This window comes from Crinia signifera, chromosome 4, assembly GCF_055691185.1.
Source record: "Crinia signifera chromosome 4, ASM5569118v1, whole genome shotgun sequence".
In the NCBI taxonomy this organism is placed as follows: Eukaryota; Metazoa; Chordata; class Amphibia; order Anura; family Myobatrachidae; genus Crinia; species Crinia signifera.
The window spans coordinates 56,690,078-56,706,334 of record NC_139220.1 but is presented as its reverse complement, the minus strand read 5'-3'; the positions used below and the strand labels follow the sequence as shown (position 1 = coordinate 56,706,334).

General features: G+C 44.5%; 1 non-coding gene and 1 pseudogene across 1 annotated transcript; both read right to left on the bottom strand.

The window, feature by feature from the left end:
• Position 1: 1 nt before the first annotated feature.
• LOC146077055 (5S ribosomal RNA) lies at positions 2–120 on the bottom strand. The gene has a single exon (XR_014474433.1). It is a non-coding gene; the product is annotated as a 5S ribosomal RNA (ribosomal RNA).
• An 806-nt stretch (positions 121–926) lies between these two features.
• On the bottom strand, positions 927–1,045 carry LOC146077143 (5S ribosomal RNA; annotated as a pseudogene).
• Between the last annotated feature and the right edge of the window lie 15,212 nt (positions 1,046–16,257).

The window sequence follows — 16,257 nt, the reverse complement described above, 5'->3', positions numbered from 1 at the left end:
AAACCTACAGCACCTGGTGTTCCCATGTGGTCTCCCACCCAAGTACTAACCAGGTCCAACACTGCTTAGCTGCCAAGATCGGACGAGATTTGGCTTATTAAGTGTGGTATGGCTGTAGGTAAAAACCAGCCACATTGTTTGCCCTCTTCTACTTCTATCTACAAGTAATCTAATGAATACGTTTCCAAACTGTATTGTTGTAGAGAAAAAAAATAGTGTGTTGGTAATGTAAAAAGACCTACAGGACCTAGTATTAGCAGGTGATCAAAAAAAACTACTGACCAGGCACAACACTGTTTAGCTGCCACAAGCAGTTCGAATTGGGCCTAAACAGTGTAGTATAGAATTAGATGAGGGCTATAGAGTATGTTTGACCTGTTCCAATTCTCTCTAGTAGTTATCCCTAAAAAAGTTTTCAATTTGAATAGCTGGGGAAATAAAAGCATTTGCCAGTATTGTCAAAAAACCTTCAGCACCTTGTGGTTCCATGTGGTCTCCCACCCAAGTGCTAACCAGGCCAAACACTGCTTAGCTGCCAAGATCGGTAGAGGTTGGGCTTATCCAGTGTGGTATGGCTGTAGGTGAAAACCAGTCAAATTGTTTGCCCTCTTCTACTTCTATCTACAAGTAATCTAATGAATACGTTTCCAAACTGTATTGTTGTAGAGAAAAAATCATGTGTTGGTAATGTAAAAAGACCTACAGGAACTAGTATTAGCAGGTGGTCAAAAAAAATCTACTGACCAGGCACAACACTGTTTAGCTGCCACAAACAGTTGGAATTGGGCCTAAACAGTGTAGTAAAGAATTAGATGAGGGATATTGAGTCTGTTTGACCTCTTCCAATTCTCTCTAGTAGTAATCCCAAAAAAAGTTTTCAATTTGAATAGCTGGGGAAATAAAAGCATTTGCCAGTAATGTAAAAAAACCTACAGCACCTGGTGTTCCCATGTGGTCTCCCAACCAAGTACTAACCAGGCCCAACACTGCTTAGCTGCCAAGATTCGACGAGATTGGGCTTATCCAGTGTGGTATGCCTGTAGGTGAAAATCCGTCACATTGTTTGTTCTACTTTTATCTACAAGTAATCTAATGAATATGTTTCCAAACTGTATTGCTGTAGAGAAAAACATCATGGGTGACATTCTGTGGGATGTGATAAATGCGCATGTTATTTTAGCGCACCACATCGCCGCTATTCGCCCTTTTTCAAATCGCATTTTTTAGTAATAATTTGCATATTTAATGGGATGTGCTTTGGAGGCTGAAAAGTGCGAAGAGGTGCGAGTTGCGGCGAAGTGGTGCGATTTTAAGTATCAAAAAAGTGTGAATTCTTCCGCCGGTCATGTGCGAGTTTTTGACCAACCGGAGTGCGATTTACAAAACTGTCTCCGCATGACTAAGAACCCCCCAACCTATTGGCCCACCTCTGTCCCCTCCATTATGCATCACACCCCCTATATAAAGGGGCATTGGCGCCATTTCACTCTTTTTTTTTTTTTTAAATATATTTATTGAAAGATTTTCTCAGTATTATACAGAGTAACATATCAAAAATAAAAGTGGCATACCTCAGATACAGCTTATAGATTGGAATACAGAGTGGACATTTTCAACATCTATTTGACATCAATGCAATATATATAATTTTACCATATATATTTCTAAATTTGAGAGAGTCTTACTAAAGAGTATCCTTTAGGAAGAATAACAGAGAGATTAATCAGCTTTTCTCTCTTTCCAGATGGGACTATCTGAAGGCAAGAATCCCTCAACGAGAGTCCATTCATTATTGATGTGGAAATTTTACTGAGCTCCAATCAATAAAAATACAATTTCTACGAGTATACCCAACACGAAGAAGATAGAAGACAAAAGACATAAGACGCAAGACTAGACACATGAGGAGAGTTGGGTTAATGAAATCTTTGGTTTTAAATTTAAAAAATAGAGGATGAAATATTGACTAAGATGGATTTTAAGGGGAAGGGAAGGGGGAGGGATATACATTTTTAATGTATTAATTGTCTCCAATGTTTTAATTATTCTAAATGTTTCTGGAATAGGTAATAAATATTTTCAGTAAACATGCGTGTCCCATTGTCATTATGTTAGATATCAAGAGTATTTGAACCAGGGGGTCTTTGAAATTAATATACCTTAAGGTCTTTGACATAGATATTCTTAACCTTGGGGATAGATCCATACATCTTTTCTCTAGGTTGTGAAGAACAAAAACAGATAAATAAATTAGCTTAAAGCATTCTATGTGGAATATCTCATCCTCTGGTTATCAGACCCTTATCCATCTTATCAAATACCAGTAAAGAGATAACAGTGTATCTTATACAATTAACTTACTAAATAGTCATACATTTGCAAACATTGAGATTATGTTTGATTTTACTTTATCTTCAAGGGTGTCTATGTATAAAGTCCATTTTGCAAAAAAAATTTTTGCTCCTCCAATTAGGTCAAGTTTCGCGTATTTTCTGTCAAAAAATAGTATTTGAGTGAGTTTCTGTTGGAGAAGTGAAAGCATAGGTCTTTTTGGTCCAATGAACTAGAATACATTTTTTTGCGACTGCCAAGATGATAATAAGAAGGGAGATCTTGTTGTTATCCATAGTGTCCATCGGCCAGCCTTTAAATGACAGTCCCATCAAGGCTAATGGTTCCATTGGAAATTTGACTTTGAATATCTTGAAGAGGAAGTCTAACAATTTCCACCAGAAACGTCTAATCTTAAAGCAAGACCACATGCAATGGGCAAAGTTTGCCTTTTCATAGCCACATTTAATACAGTTACCTCGTTCCTCTGGCACCATAAATTTACGCCTACTAGGTGTAATATAGGCTCTGTGTAAAGTGCAAACAAACAAAAACCTCTTGAAGGTATACAGAGTTAAGAGCCTTTAATGAACGCGTTTGTAATGCAGTGATATCTTCTAATTTTGTTATATCTGGAATGTCTATAGACCATTTATCGATCAGTAATTGCCATTGACTTATATATCTTTCGGATTTCTGTTAATTAAAATATTATACAAATATTTTACTTTATATGGTTCATTAAGCAGATATTTTAAAAGGGGATCAATAGTGGTAATTTGAGAGAGTCTTAGGTTAGTGTTGTCAAATAATAGATGGGCTTTGATACTTGTAAGATAATGTCTCAGTCGGTAGTACGTAAATAGGTGAGTCTGTGGTAACCCATAGGTCTGCGCCAGATGTGCAAAACAATACAGGGCGCCTCCTGGGTCGAACACCTTGCTGGACAGGTCTAGCCCCCTATCTTTCCACTCTATGAATACCAAACTCATCAAGGATGGAGTAAAGGAAGGATTGCCCCACAGATGTATAAAATGGGAGAAATAAGGATTTCTAGAGGTCTTTCTATTTATCAACATCCATATGGCGTAGGTATCTTTGAATAATATGTTCATTTTTATTTGTGAGGGAATTGCACCAATTTTGGTTTGAATGAGGGCCCCTGGGGCGTAGGGGTAAAAGACAGCTCTGTCTAATTCCAAACTGGTATAAGTCGACTTATTCAAAATCCAATCTGAAACATATCTAAAGAATACAGCCATAGAATAGCTATGTATATCCGGGAGACCGAAGCCTCCTTTCTCTCTAGGGGTGGTCATTTTAGCTTTGGCTATCCTAGGTCTTTTGCCTTGCCAGATAAATTTGGAGAACATTGCTTCTAATCGGGATATATCCGAATCAAGTAGTTTGATTGGTAACATCTGCATGGCATAAAAGATCTTAGGAAATATTATAGATTTTATAATAGCTACTCAGCCCAGCAGAGAAACAGGGAGGTCTCTCCAAGCAGTCAATTTTGTTGCAATGTTGTTTATAATCGGTGTAAAATTCAACTGATATAGTTTAGATAGGTCTGCGCATATTTGTACCCCTAGGTATTTGAAGTGTGACTCTGTACAAACAAAAGGAATGTGCAGCTGGCTTAAGGAGGAGGGGGCTGCCCCTCCGAGCAACATTACCTCTGATTTTGACAAATTCACCTTGTAGCCGGAAATCTTTCCGAACGACTCAACCATGTGCAAAAGGGCCGGGACGGAGTGTGAATGTTTGGAAAGGAAAATCAAAGTATCATCAGCAAATAATGCTACTTTTAACTCCTCTGAATTGATTTTATTCCATGAATAAGGGGGGATGTTCTTATTGCAATTGCTAATGGCTCAATAGCTACCGCAAAAAGCAGTGGTGAGAGTGGGCATCCTTGACGGGTACCTCTACCTAACGGAAAATATTCTGATAATAGGCCATTACAGGCTATGGCTGATTTTGGGGAGGCATTGATTGCTTTAATTATGGAAATAAATTGTTGTGGGAAACCAAAATGCTCTAAGGTATTATTAATATGGTTCCATAGAACCAAGTCGAATGCCTTTTCGGCCTCGACTGTTAAAACCATATATGGAAAGTTTGCATCCTTAGGTGTGATATTAGAATGATATATAGCTGCTAAGACCCTGCGGACATTTGTATTTGAATGACGGCCTGTTATAAATCCCGTCTGGTCTTTGTGAACAATTGTGGGGATTATCGGTTTCAATCTCTCTGCCAAAATTTTTGTAAATATTTTATAATCCGCATTTAGCAGAGAGATTGGCCGATAAGAGCCAGCTAATGATAGATCTCTGCCAGGCTTTGGTATTATTTTTATAACAGCATCAGAAAAATATCAAGGCAGTTTTCCAGTTGACCATATTTGATTAAAACAGTCCGTTAGGGTTTGTACTATTAGGGGTTCCATTATTTTATAAAATTCATTTGAATAGCCATCAGGGCCTGGGGCTTTTGCTAATTTTAATTTCTTAATTGCTTCTGATACCTCTGTAACTCTAATTGGGGCTTCTAAAAGGTTTCTATCTGTTTCGGAAATTTTTGGATATGAAAGGGAGTCCCAGTAGGTCTCTCTTAAGGTCGGTAGGTCACGTGAGCTCGGGGTTAGGTCATGAGTTGAGTCGTCAGGAAAAACCCCCGGGGGGGAGTAAAGCTTAATATAAAATTGTCTCAAAACCTCTGCTATTTGCTCATCCGAAGTGGTGACAGAGCCATCCTCCTTCAGAAGTGGATGAACCACTGTTCTCTGTCTGGATCCTCTAAGTAGATTTGTGAGCATAGAACCTATCTTATTTCCAAATTTAAAAAATTTCGCATGAACATTAAAAAGATATTTATCACCCTGTAGGGCAAGGTATTCTTCAAACTGTGTTTTAGATTTCTGATATTCCTGTTTATGAGTTGGATCTGGGTAAAGTTTAAAGGCCTGGAAAGCTTCCGTAAGTTCTCCTTGTAATTTTAAATAATTAGATTTATGCTGTTTTCGTAAACCAGAAACATAGGCAATAAGTGCACCTCTAATAACGACCTTAGCTGTTTGCCAAAAATTTACAGGGTTGGGGCTAACACTATCTATAGTGGAATTGTCTTCTAAAAAGCTACACCATACTGATAATAACTTATCTCGTATTCCTGTAGTTTGTGAGAGATGAGATGGGAACCTCCAATGTGGCTTACCTTTGTGTGAATGGGGTAAATCTAATTCAGTCACTACTAAACCATGATCTGAAAGGACTGGAGGATATATCTTTGATCTTTTAGCATAAGGAAACAAGGGTTCCGCCAGAAAAATGAAGTCAATTCTAGACCATGTTCCATGAGACAAGGACATACATGTAAATTCCTTCTCTGTAGGATGCAATGCCCGCCAAACATCAACCAAATTGAGGGCTTTCAAAAAATATGGAATCCCAATCCTGGGAGGAGTCGGCATGCGTTTAAGGGGGGGAGACCTATCCAGCAAGGCCGAGGCCATCAAATTAAAATCACTGCACACAACTAAAGTAGTAGGATCTAGTATATGTAACAATGCCAATAGCTTTACAAAGAAATCATTTTTATACTGATTCGGTGCATAGACATTGCAGATATGTAAAATATGACCTTCAATATTTGTTTTAATGATCAGGTAACGGCCTTCAGGGTCAGCATTTGTTGACTCTACCTGGGCTCTCAAAGCACGTTTTGCCATTGTCACTACACCTCGTGATTTGGAATTAAATTGTGCTGCACCCAGCACAATCCAGTCCATCATTTGTAGTTTTTTGACCTCTTCAGCTATCAGGTGAGTTTCCTGTAAACAAATTATATTAACATTTTGTTTACCCAGGTAGGTCAAGAGCTTGTGTCGCTTAGCAGGCGTGTGTATTCCCCTGATATTCATCGTACCAATAACTAATGACATGGGTTAAGCAATTTATAATAAATCAGAAACAATTTTTCTCTAAAGCGTAAGGAGAGAAAATATAGTGGGGGAGAGAAGACACATAAAGGGAACACATAGGACACACTGACAAACAAGGAGACAGTAGTAAGACTAGTAAGACTAATGAAAAGTAATAAACAAACTAACAAACCAGCAGCATTAAATGATGTTATAAACATAACTTGGACTTCCAGTATAGTTTCTAGGATACAATCTACCAGTTATATCTCTAGCTATTGTTGTAAGGGTTCTGGGAGTGTCCCCGCCAACCTAACTCCGTTGCCTCTGGCTGGAATCGACGGGCGTGTGCAGGGCTAGGCTTCACCTGGGCCCGTCTCGGCTGAAGGGCAAATTAGGTCCGCCCCACTCCGCTACAGACAGGTCTTATGTATGGACAACACATCCGCCAAGGCCAGGAGAGAGCAAGGGGCCAACTAACTAAAACACCAGAAACGGGGAACTCCCAGAAACCCCAGGGGAGCAACAATGCTCAGCAGATGACACAAAATGAAAATGAATGCACCGATACCAATAGTGCCAATACAGGGTGTAGGTGTAACAATACACTGAGATGTAATAAGCAACTGTAACCATATAAAGCAATAGACAGGTGGGTAATCCCCAACTTAGCTGAGAGATGTTATGCAGCTGAGAAGTTGGGACACCGCAGCACAGCCTTGCAGGACAACCCAGAACAGGTACACTGGATCACGGGGATGACACTCTGGGTACACGGTACATCAAACAGACTGGACAGACGAGGGTTAACCAGCAGGGACCAGGAACACCACTGAACAGCACTTCAGGATCCAGGGATCACAACAGACCGGCAGGGACACAGCAAGACTGGGATACAGACTGGACATCAACTGACTGGAAGCTGGACAGTGTGGAACTAAACAGTATGGAACTGAACAGTATAACTGGCACCGGAGTGAGTGTGCAGAGGGTTCTTATAGTGAGCACAATGTGGTGCTGATAACACATTGCCTATAGGTGAGCACTGCAGGCTAGGAGCCTAATCAAGACACCTGAGTCCTGAACACACAGCACTGAAAGTAACCTGCAATGGCCCACGCTGACCACTGGAGGCCACTAGCGAGTAAACACACACACACACACACAGGCTGGGATAAACCCAGGGAGCAGAATCCAGGGAAAACAAAACTACACACAGAATATGTGAATCTGCGCATAACACAGATCCGCTGGAGGCGGATCGTAACAGTACCCCCCCCCTTGAAGAGGGGTCAAGGGACCCCAATACCAGGTTCTCCACTACATGGAGAGTACCAAAACCCTGGCATGGGGGTACTAACAAACAAACAGGAACAAGCTGCGGCTGCAGTTTGTAACAGTGCCCCCCTCTTAAAGGTGGCCTTCGGACACAACAAGACCAGACAAACTCTAGGTGGTATTAATTCAGGAAGATCTCTGTAAGAGGGAGACAAAAATGCACACCCAGTGGAAATAGCTATGGGCTGGGCTTTTTGTATTGACTCTCCTAAACATGATGGAGTCTCTGCAGACAAGATGGTCGGCCCAGAGGCATCTGAACCACTTTTATTGGGACCAAATTTTTTCACTACAGCATCACTGAATGCTGGGAGATTCTTAAGAATGGGATCCTCAGATTGAAAAAATTTGCATGCCCATTCGAAAGGTTCACCTCTGAAGCAGTAAATTAAATAGAGCACCACATTATCTGAAGTGATACCTAAAAATGGTCTGGACTCCAAAATAGTGACAAAATGGTTAGTGAGTGCAACAAATTGGGTTAGGTCCCCATCAAAAACTATAGATGTAGAGACATCCATCAAAGAATCAACAGTAACTTCATTATCAGCTAACTGACTGGACTGTATAGCTGGAATTATGGCACTTGAGGCTGAGACTTTAGGGACCCCCTTAGAGGTTATGACCTTAGTGACCTCTTCCAAGTCTGATGGTCTTTCTGGTTGGGCAGCACTATAGTGAAACTCTGGCTGGGCAGCACCAAAAAGACCAACAGATGGTCCCTCCATATTACCGACATGGCTGGAACTCTGCTCTGAGACAGGACAATCAGAATCCCTCTTAGGGACTGGATGGACAGAGTCCCCCTCTGGGGCGACACCGGCTTGAACCCCCTCTGGGGCGACACCGGCTTGAACCCCCTCTGGGGCGACACCGGCTTGAACCCCCTCTGGGGCGACAACAACTTGAACCCCTTCTGGGGCGACAACAACTTGAACCCCTTCTGGGGCGACAACAACTTGGACCCCACTCGGGGATGCGCACTTCGGGACCCCACTCGGGGATGCGCACTTCGGGACCCCACTCGGGGATGCGCACTTCGGGACCCCACTCGGGGATGCGCACTTCGGGACCCCACTCGGGGATGCGCACTTCGGGACCCCACTCGGGGATGCGCACTTCGGGACCCCACTCGGGGATGCGCACTTCGGGACCCCACTCGGGGCTGCGCACTTCGGGACCCCACTCGGTGCTGCGCACTTCGGGACCCCACTCGGGCCCCCGGCATCAGACTGGCTCGGCGGGCCCCCGGCATCAGACTGGCTCGGCGGGCCCCCGGCATCAGACTGGCTCGGCGGGCCCCCGGCATCAGACTGGCTCGGCTGGCCCCCGGCATCTGAGTCAATCACCTGGGCTTTCCCCTTAAGGGTTTGCAACTCTGACTTAATGTTAGCAGAAATACCATCATGCGGGGAGCACCTCCTCTGCTGATTCTTAAACCCAAAATGAGGTCTCCCAGCACTTGGACCAACGGTATTAATCAGAGTGCTTTTACTGGGAGACTCAGAGCGCTCCTCTGCCACAGTGAAGACAGGCATAGATCTGACAACCTGCCCAGACTTGGCCAGAGGAAACACCCTATCGCCACCACAAGGGCTGCACAATCCGCAAGCCTGGAGATAGTGGCCTGAATCTCCACAGTACAAGCATAAATTCAGGTTTCTACGCCGCTGACGCTCCTCCAGCGAAAGCTTTGGCCGTAGAACACTTTTATGCTTTTCCTGAACCTCCGGGTTTAAGGACTCGCTGCCTAATAACTCCTTAGACAGGGTCTCATTAGAGGCTGAATTAACCCCAGTGACCTCGGGAAGGATCAGAAAAATTTCAGTGAGGAGTTTTTGCAGCTGCAGTAGGGACTGCTGCAAAATCTCCAACCGCCCAGATTTAAAGGTATTGAAAGCCAAATTTAGGGCCGCTAATGACTCTTGCATGGCCTGCATGATATGGCCGTGCAAGGTTACCGTGCAAATGACTATGACACAACTACTGTGACAAGGCAAAAAACTGTGACAAGGCAAAAAACTGCTGGACTGAGAGGGCAGAACTCAGCTCCAGAGTTTATCTGTTATGGCCAGTTATAATGTAAGGGTTCTGGGAGTGTCCCCGCCAACCTAACTCCGTTGCCTCTGGCTGGAATCGACGGACGTGTGCAGGGCTAGGCTTCACCTGGGCCCGTCTCGGCTGAAGGGCGAATTAGGTCCGCCCCACTCCGCTACAGGCAGGTCTTATGTATGGACAACACGTCCGCCGAGGCCAGGAGAGAGCAAGGGGACAACTAACTAAAACACCAGAAACAGGGAACTCCCAGAAACCCCAGGGGAGCAACAATGCTCAGCAGATGACACAAAATGAAAATGAATGCACCGATACCAATAGTGCCAATACAGGGTGTAGGTGTAACAATACACTGAGATGTAATAAGCAACTGTAACCATATAAAGCAATAGACAGGTGGGTAATCCCCAACTTAGCTGAGAGATGTTATGCAGCTGAGAAGTTGGGACACCGCAGCACAGCCTTGCAGGACAACCCAGAACAGGTACACTGGATCACGGGGATGACACTCTGGGTACACGGTACATCAAACAGACTGGACAGACGAGGGTTAACCAGCAGGGACCAGGAACACCACTGAACAGCACTTCAGGATCCAGGGATCACAACAGACCGGCAGGGACACAGCAAGACTGGGATACAGACTGGACATCAACTGACTGGAAGCTGGACAGTGTGGAACTAAACAGTATGGAACTGAACAGTATAACTGGCACCGGAGTGAGTGTGCAGAGGGTTCTTATAGTGAGCACAATGTGGTGCTGATTACACATTGCCTATAGGTGAGCACTGCAGGCTAGGAGCCTAATCAAGACACCTGAGTCCTGAACACACAGCACTGAAAGTAACCTGCAATGGCCCAGGCTGACCACTGGAGGCCACTAGCGAGTAAACACACACACACAGGCTGGGATAAACCCAGGGAGCAGAATCCAGGGAAAACAAAACTACACACAGAATATGTGAATCTGCGCATAACACAGATCCGGCGGATCGTAACAGTACCCCCCCTTGAAGAGGGGTCAAGGGACCCCAATACCAGGTTCTCCACTACATGGAGAATACCAAAACCCTGGCATGGGTTTGTTTGTACTAACAAACAAACAGGAACAAGCTGCGGCTGCAGTTTGTAACAATTGGTTATTTAAATTATAATTAACTGAAACAAACAGCCTTTCTCAGGCTAAAATAGCCGAAAGAAAAGCAAAAAGTAAAAGACGGCCAGGCAGTGTCCCCAGCCAGCTCTACAATATTATGATCTAACAATTTTTGGGAAAACATCTGTCGACAGAATATTATAAAACGATATATCAATTCTATTAACTGCTTATAAGGAGGATTGTTGAGGCATCACATGTGTATACCAAACCCATGTAATGCACCGGGCAGAATTTGAGCCTTTTTTTTTTTTCACTAGAATAGTTCATCCCGGTTTTTTCCCTGTATAATCTGGAAAGTCCTCCTGGCGTTTAATGAGCTTCTGCTTGAGCAGGAAAGTTATGGCGTTTGCAGCATCAAGAAAATCTTGCGGGCCTGATTCAGTTATTATGCGCAGCCTAGCTAGGAAAAGCATGAAAAATTTGATATTGGCATTTATCATCGCTGTACAGACCGGAGTGAATAGTCTCCTTGCCTTGGCTACATCACTGGAATAGTCTTGGAAAAATCTGATCATGTTTCCTTCCCATTTTATGGGATTAATTTTTCTCGATGCAGTCCAGACTGCTTGCTTATGCAGATAGTTTAGTATCTTGAGGATTACTATCCTAGGCCTCGTGGGAGATTGGGGTGATATACCTCCAATTCTGTGGATTCTTTCCACTACAATATCTGGAGATAATGATTCCAGCTTTAAAATAGGAAGAAGTGTGTTCCGAAAGAATTGTTCTAATTGTGGGCCTTTAACCTCCTCAGGGATCCCAGAGATCCTGAGATTTTTCCTCCTCATGCGATTTTCAATATTTTCTAATCTTTCTTCTAGCTGAGAATTAGATTTTGTCAGTGATTTAACCGTTTTCTGTAGAGAGGCAATATCATCCATATTCACACTAATCTGCTCTTCAGCTTCATTAAGTCTGTCTGTGATGCGGTCTATTTGTGCTGTTATGTCAGTGACAGCTTTGTGTAACAACGGCGCCATAGAAGCCTGTATTATTGTGATCAAGTCCCCTTGGCTAAGGGCTGGGGCTGCCAGCAATATCTGGGGGTCAGGGGTACCTGGATGTGGTATAGATGTCTCCAGTATTGGCTTCTTGGAGACCGGGGTACCTTGGGCGGTGTCCGCGCTCGCCGCCATATTGCCGTCTGCCCGCCGTTTGTCTTGGCGTTGTGGCTGTGGCGCAGGAGTCTGCTTGGGCGATGATTGTGCCTCCATGGGGTGCTCCACGCTCTCCTCTATCCTCCGTGGGGAGCGGGAACGCGATCTCTGGGTCGTCGACAGGGTTGTAATGGTGTAGAGCCGGGCGGGTGACGGTGCTGCAAGGAGACGCTGCTTACTCCTTCATGCCGTACCCGAAAGTTTCGGCGCCATTTCACTCTTTGATAGGAAGTAAGGAGCATGGAGAGGAGCAGTGGCAGTGTGATTAGAGGAAGAGGTGTTGGTGGCATAGTGAGGAGTGGCAGAGGAAGCAGTGGCAGAGGGAGCAGTGGCAGAGGGAGCAGTGGCAGAGGGAGCAGTGGCAGCAACCAGCCAAGTGGGAGATCCAGCAGTGTGGCAGGCAGCATGGCCACAGCAAGGCCAGCCCTAGACCAGGCCCTGGACGTCCAGCCCCAGCAGGAGGAGGTGGAGGATCCGCTGGCATCCCCATCCTATAGCCAAGACCTTGACCATACCCCACAGCAGCTGCAGGAGGGCCACATGTCAGAGGTGGAGGAAGATGGAGGTGAGGAGGAGGAAGACACTGGCATGGAGGAGGATGGGTACATGGCTGGAGTAGAAAATGAGGAGGAGGAGGAGGAGGAGGTGGAAGCTGGCCGCACCAAAAGTGGCCGAAAGGTCAGATTCTCCTATGAGGAAAATGCTGCACTTGTCCGGGCTATCATGCCAGTGTTTGAGCGTTTGCTTGGCAAATCTCAACACAAGACCACTGCACAGCGCAAAAGGGCTATGTGGAAGGACATCACCCAGGCGGTGAACGCTGTCAGTCAGCACAAGCGCCTGGTCCGCAATGTGAAAAAGAGATTCAACGACATCAAAAGGCAGTTGAAAAATAAAATGGCCATGGAGTTGGAGGAGGCCACCAAGACTGGAGGAGGAAGCCCCACCACTGTGTGCTACAATTCATATGAGGTGAAGCTGAAGCGCATCATACCCCCTGAGGTCCTGCCTGGCATGCACGTGGCGGATACCGATAGGCCGCAAACGCCATCCAGAGCTGGTAAGTGTCACTCCATGCAATGTTAAACATACATGCCAATGTATTATAACTGTAATGTTCACTTGTATTGTTATGCTAAGTAAAGTGCTGCTGTGGAACTACATAGCCCAGCAAGGTCATGCACAAGAAATTGCCTGCTCCTACTTTTAAATTGCTGATAATGCTGGGCCTTGTAGTTCCACAACTGCTCATATTGATTAACACTGTAACATTCTTTCTAGCAGCCTAACATGTATGTGGCCAAAAATGTGTACAATAGTTTAATAATAATCTAAACAAAAAATCTTTGACTTTAAACCAAAAAAAAGGTGGTGAAGAAATAATGCAGTCCTTATCCAAAGGGTATTGTCCATTATTGTCATTTCAATGCATGTTTGCAGAAAATGCTTAGCCATAGCAAGGTCCATAATGCCTGCCCATCTTTCCTTGCACAGATTGTCCATCCCGAAGTGCTCACGCATCCAAGACCAGAAGGCCCGTTGCTGCAGAATCTGCGGAAGCAGGTAAATGATTCTAAAAAACGCCATTACACATACAGTACACACACCCATGTCACATGAACAATATCTCACACTACATTCATCTCCTGCTGCTACATTGCAACGGAAATGAATGTCAGCTGAGCTAGGCATGTGACATATTATTCATGTCAATGTTACATGATGTATTGGGGTACATGTGTAAGTACATAACACCCCTAGGTATGTGCGTCCAGCATCTCTAGCCCTATGTAAAACAGTATACACGACAGTGTGCCCAATATATGCATCAGTACTTACCTTTTCATCTGTATCCACAGGTGCTATACAACTAGGGTCCAACCAAACAGATTCTTCAATACTGGTCTTAGACGAAATGGACATCATTCTTGATCCGGTCGAGACCTTTGCGGCAGAGGAAGAAATACAGACCTCGTCACAGAGTGATCTTCCCCCAAGTGGGGTGTCTCCCAACCCACCCCCACCCACCCACACACCCCATACAGGGAGCTTCTGCTTCCCAAGTAGCTAACTCCTTGGTTAATTTCAAGGACAAACAGTTAGAATTCATGGCCTCCCAAAGCCTCCAAATAGGTAACATCCAGGGGTACATGCGTGACACCTTCCTTCAGTTACGCAAAATTGCACGTAGTGTACGGGTAGGGGTAGGCACTCATGTGCGCATTGCTAACAGCATTGACACCCATTTTGCAGAACAAACTGCTGCTGTAAGGGAACAGAATAGGCATATTGGCAGCCTGGCGCAAAGTATCACAGCACTAACCCAATCATGCACAGCGCAGACCAATGCCTTACTAGCTATGCAGGCCCAAATACAGCAGCAGGAAGCCAATGTGGGAGGTGGCGCAGCATCAACCCTCAGCAGTGTATCCAGCACCCCAATAAGTGGCTCCCCCACTTCCCCACCCCGTCGGAGTGTTAGGACCCGTGGTGGGCTTGGTGCAGGGTCTAGAAGTGGTGTAGGGGTGCCTGATGCTGGGAGAAGGTAGCTGATATATATGTTTGTTCATTTTGTCAAATCCCAAACATCTTGTAACATGCCCCCAGAGTTGTTATTTTTCACCTGCCAAAATGCAGATTGCTTCTAAAAAAGAAGACAGAAGTAAAAATATCTGACCGCATACCATTGTGTTTGTGTCTTTTTCTAAAAACCAATTAATGTGTGAATTATAACATATTGTAATGGTATATGACAATGGGATTGCACTAAAGTAGTGTGGGGTAACTCCTTGGCTGGCAAAGGTTGTGGATCTACATATTCCAGCAGGCTCTGACACTCATGGTTTGGACTGTAATGGTTGTAGTGTGTCAGGGCAGTTCCACAACACCAGTGAGCCATGTTTGACTGCAAACTTCATTCATACATGTATCAAATACAGGGATACAGGGATAGGTCAGCACCACCATGTGCATCCGTTGGGCACTGTGTATTAGGTTAAATGTGGGTGGAAACAGATGGTATTGGTCAATAATTTGTTTATGAGTACACTTACACCACAGGTACATTTTGGAGTACAGGGCACATGTGCTTACCAGAAAAGTAACGGCTGCTGATGTATGTCCGCCACAACTTCTTTATAGCAAGTAACACTTGAGTAAAATGCTTAGAGAAAGTGGCCTGTGATACCCCCAAGGCCCATGAGGTCACAGACTGAGTGGAGCCTGTGGCCAAATAGTAGAGGGCACACATTAATTTGTGCTGGCCAGACACTGCATAGTTGGCTCCCCCAAAAGGGTCCAAATCATCTCTCACCTGCTCATATAAGTCCAACAGGTTAATGGGGTTCAGCCTAAACATCCCCACAACCTGTTGATCCGAGAGGGAGTCCAGGTACAGGCGAGCACGATACATACGTGGGGTACGCAGTAGTCGGGGGGCTACCAGGATCTGGTGCGCAGCTTCCTCCCTCCTGCGCAGCTCCTCCAAATGGGCCACATCACAGATAAGCAACTCCAAAATAGTCTGCAAAATCTCCATGTTTGAAACCCTCACAGGTGTCCTTAATAATAATAATAATAATAATGATATTTATATAGCACTTTTCTCCCAATAGGACTCAAAGTGCTTCACACATTGTCTTTACAGCTCAAAATACAAAACAAGTTTAACAGTAGATGTCAGTGAAATGCTTGAGTAAATAAGTATGTCTTTAGTCTATTTTTAAAGGATTCTATAGTGGGCGCTTCTCGCACTGTGCGAGGAAGAGAGTTCCACAGAGTTGGAGCAGCAAAGTTGAAAGCTCGACCCCCAGATGAATTCAGGGAGATTCTGGGTACTGTTAGTAGTCCTTCTTCAGTGGATCGTAGTAATCGAGTAGGACAGTAAGGGATCAGCAGCTGTTGCAGGTACCTTGGGCCCTGGTCATGTAGGGCCTTGAAAGTGAGTAAGCCAATCTTGAAAACGATTCGCCATTTTACAGGTAGCCAGTGAAGGGCGTAGAGAATGGGAGTTATGTGGCAGGAGCGGGGCTGGTTAGTTAATAGTCTGGCGGCTGCATTTTGTACCAGCTGCAAGCGGTGCAATTCTTTTGCTGGAAGACCCAGGTAGAGAGCATTGCAGTAGTCTAGTCGTGATGATATAAATGCATGTATGACTTTAGGAAGGTCTTCTGGGGGAATTAAATGCTTGATTCTGGCTATGTTTCTCAGATGAAAGAATGAGGATTTGATTGTGGCTGACACCTGATGTTTAAGTGTCAGGCCATTATCCAGGACAACACCAAGATTC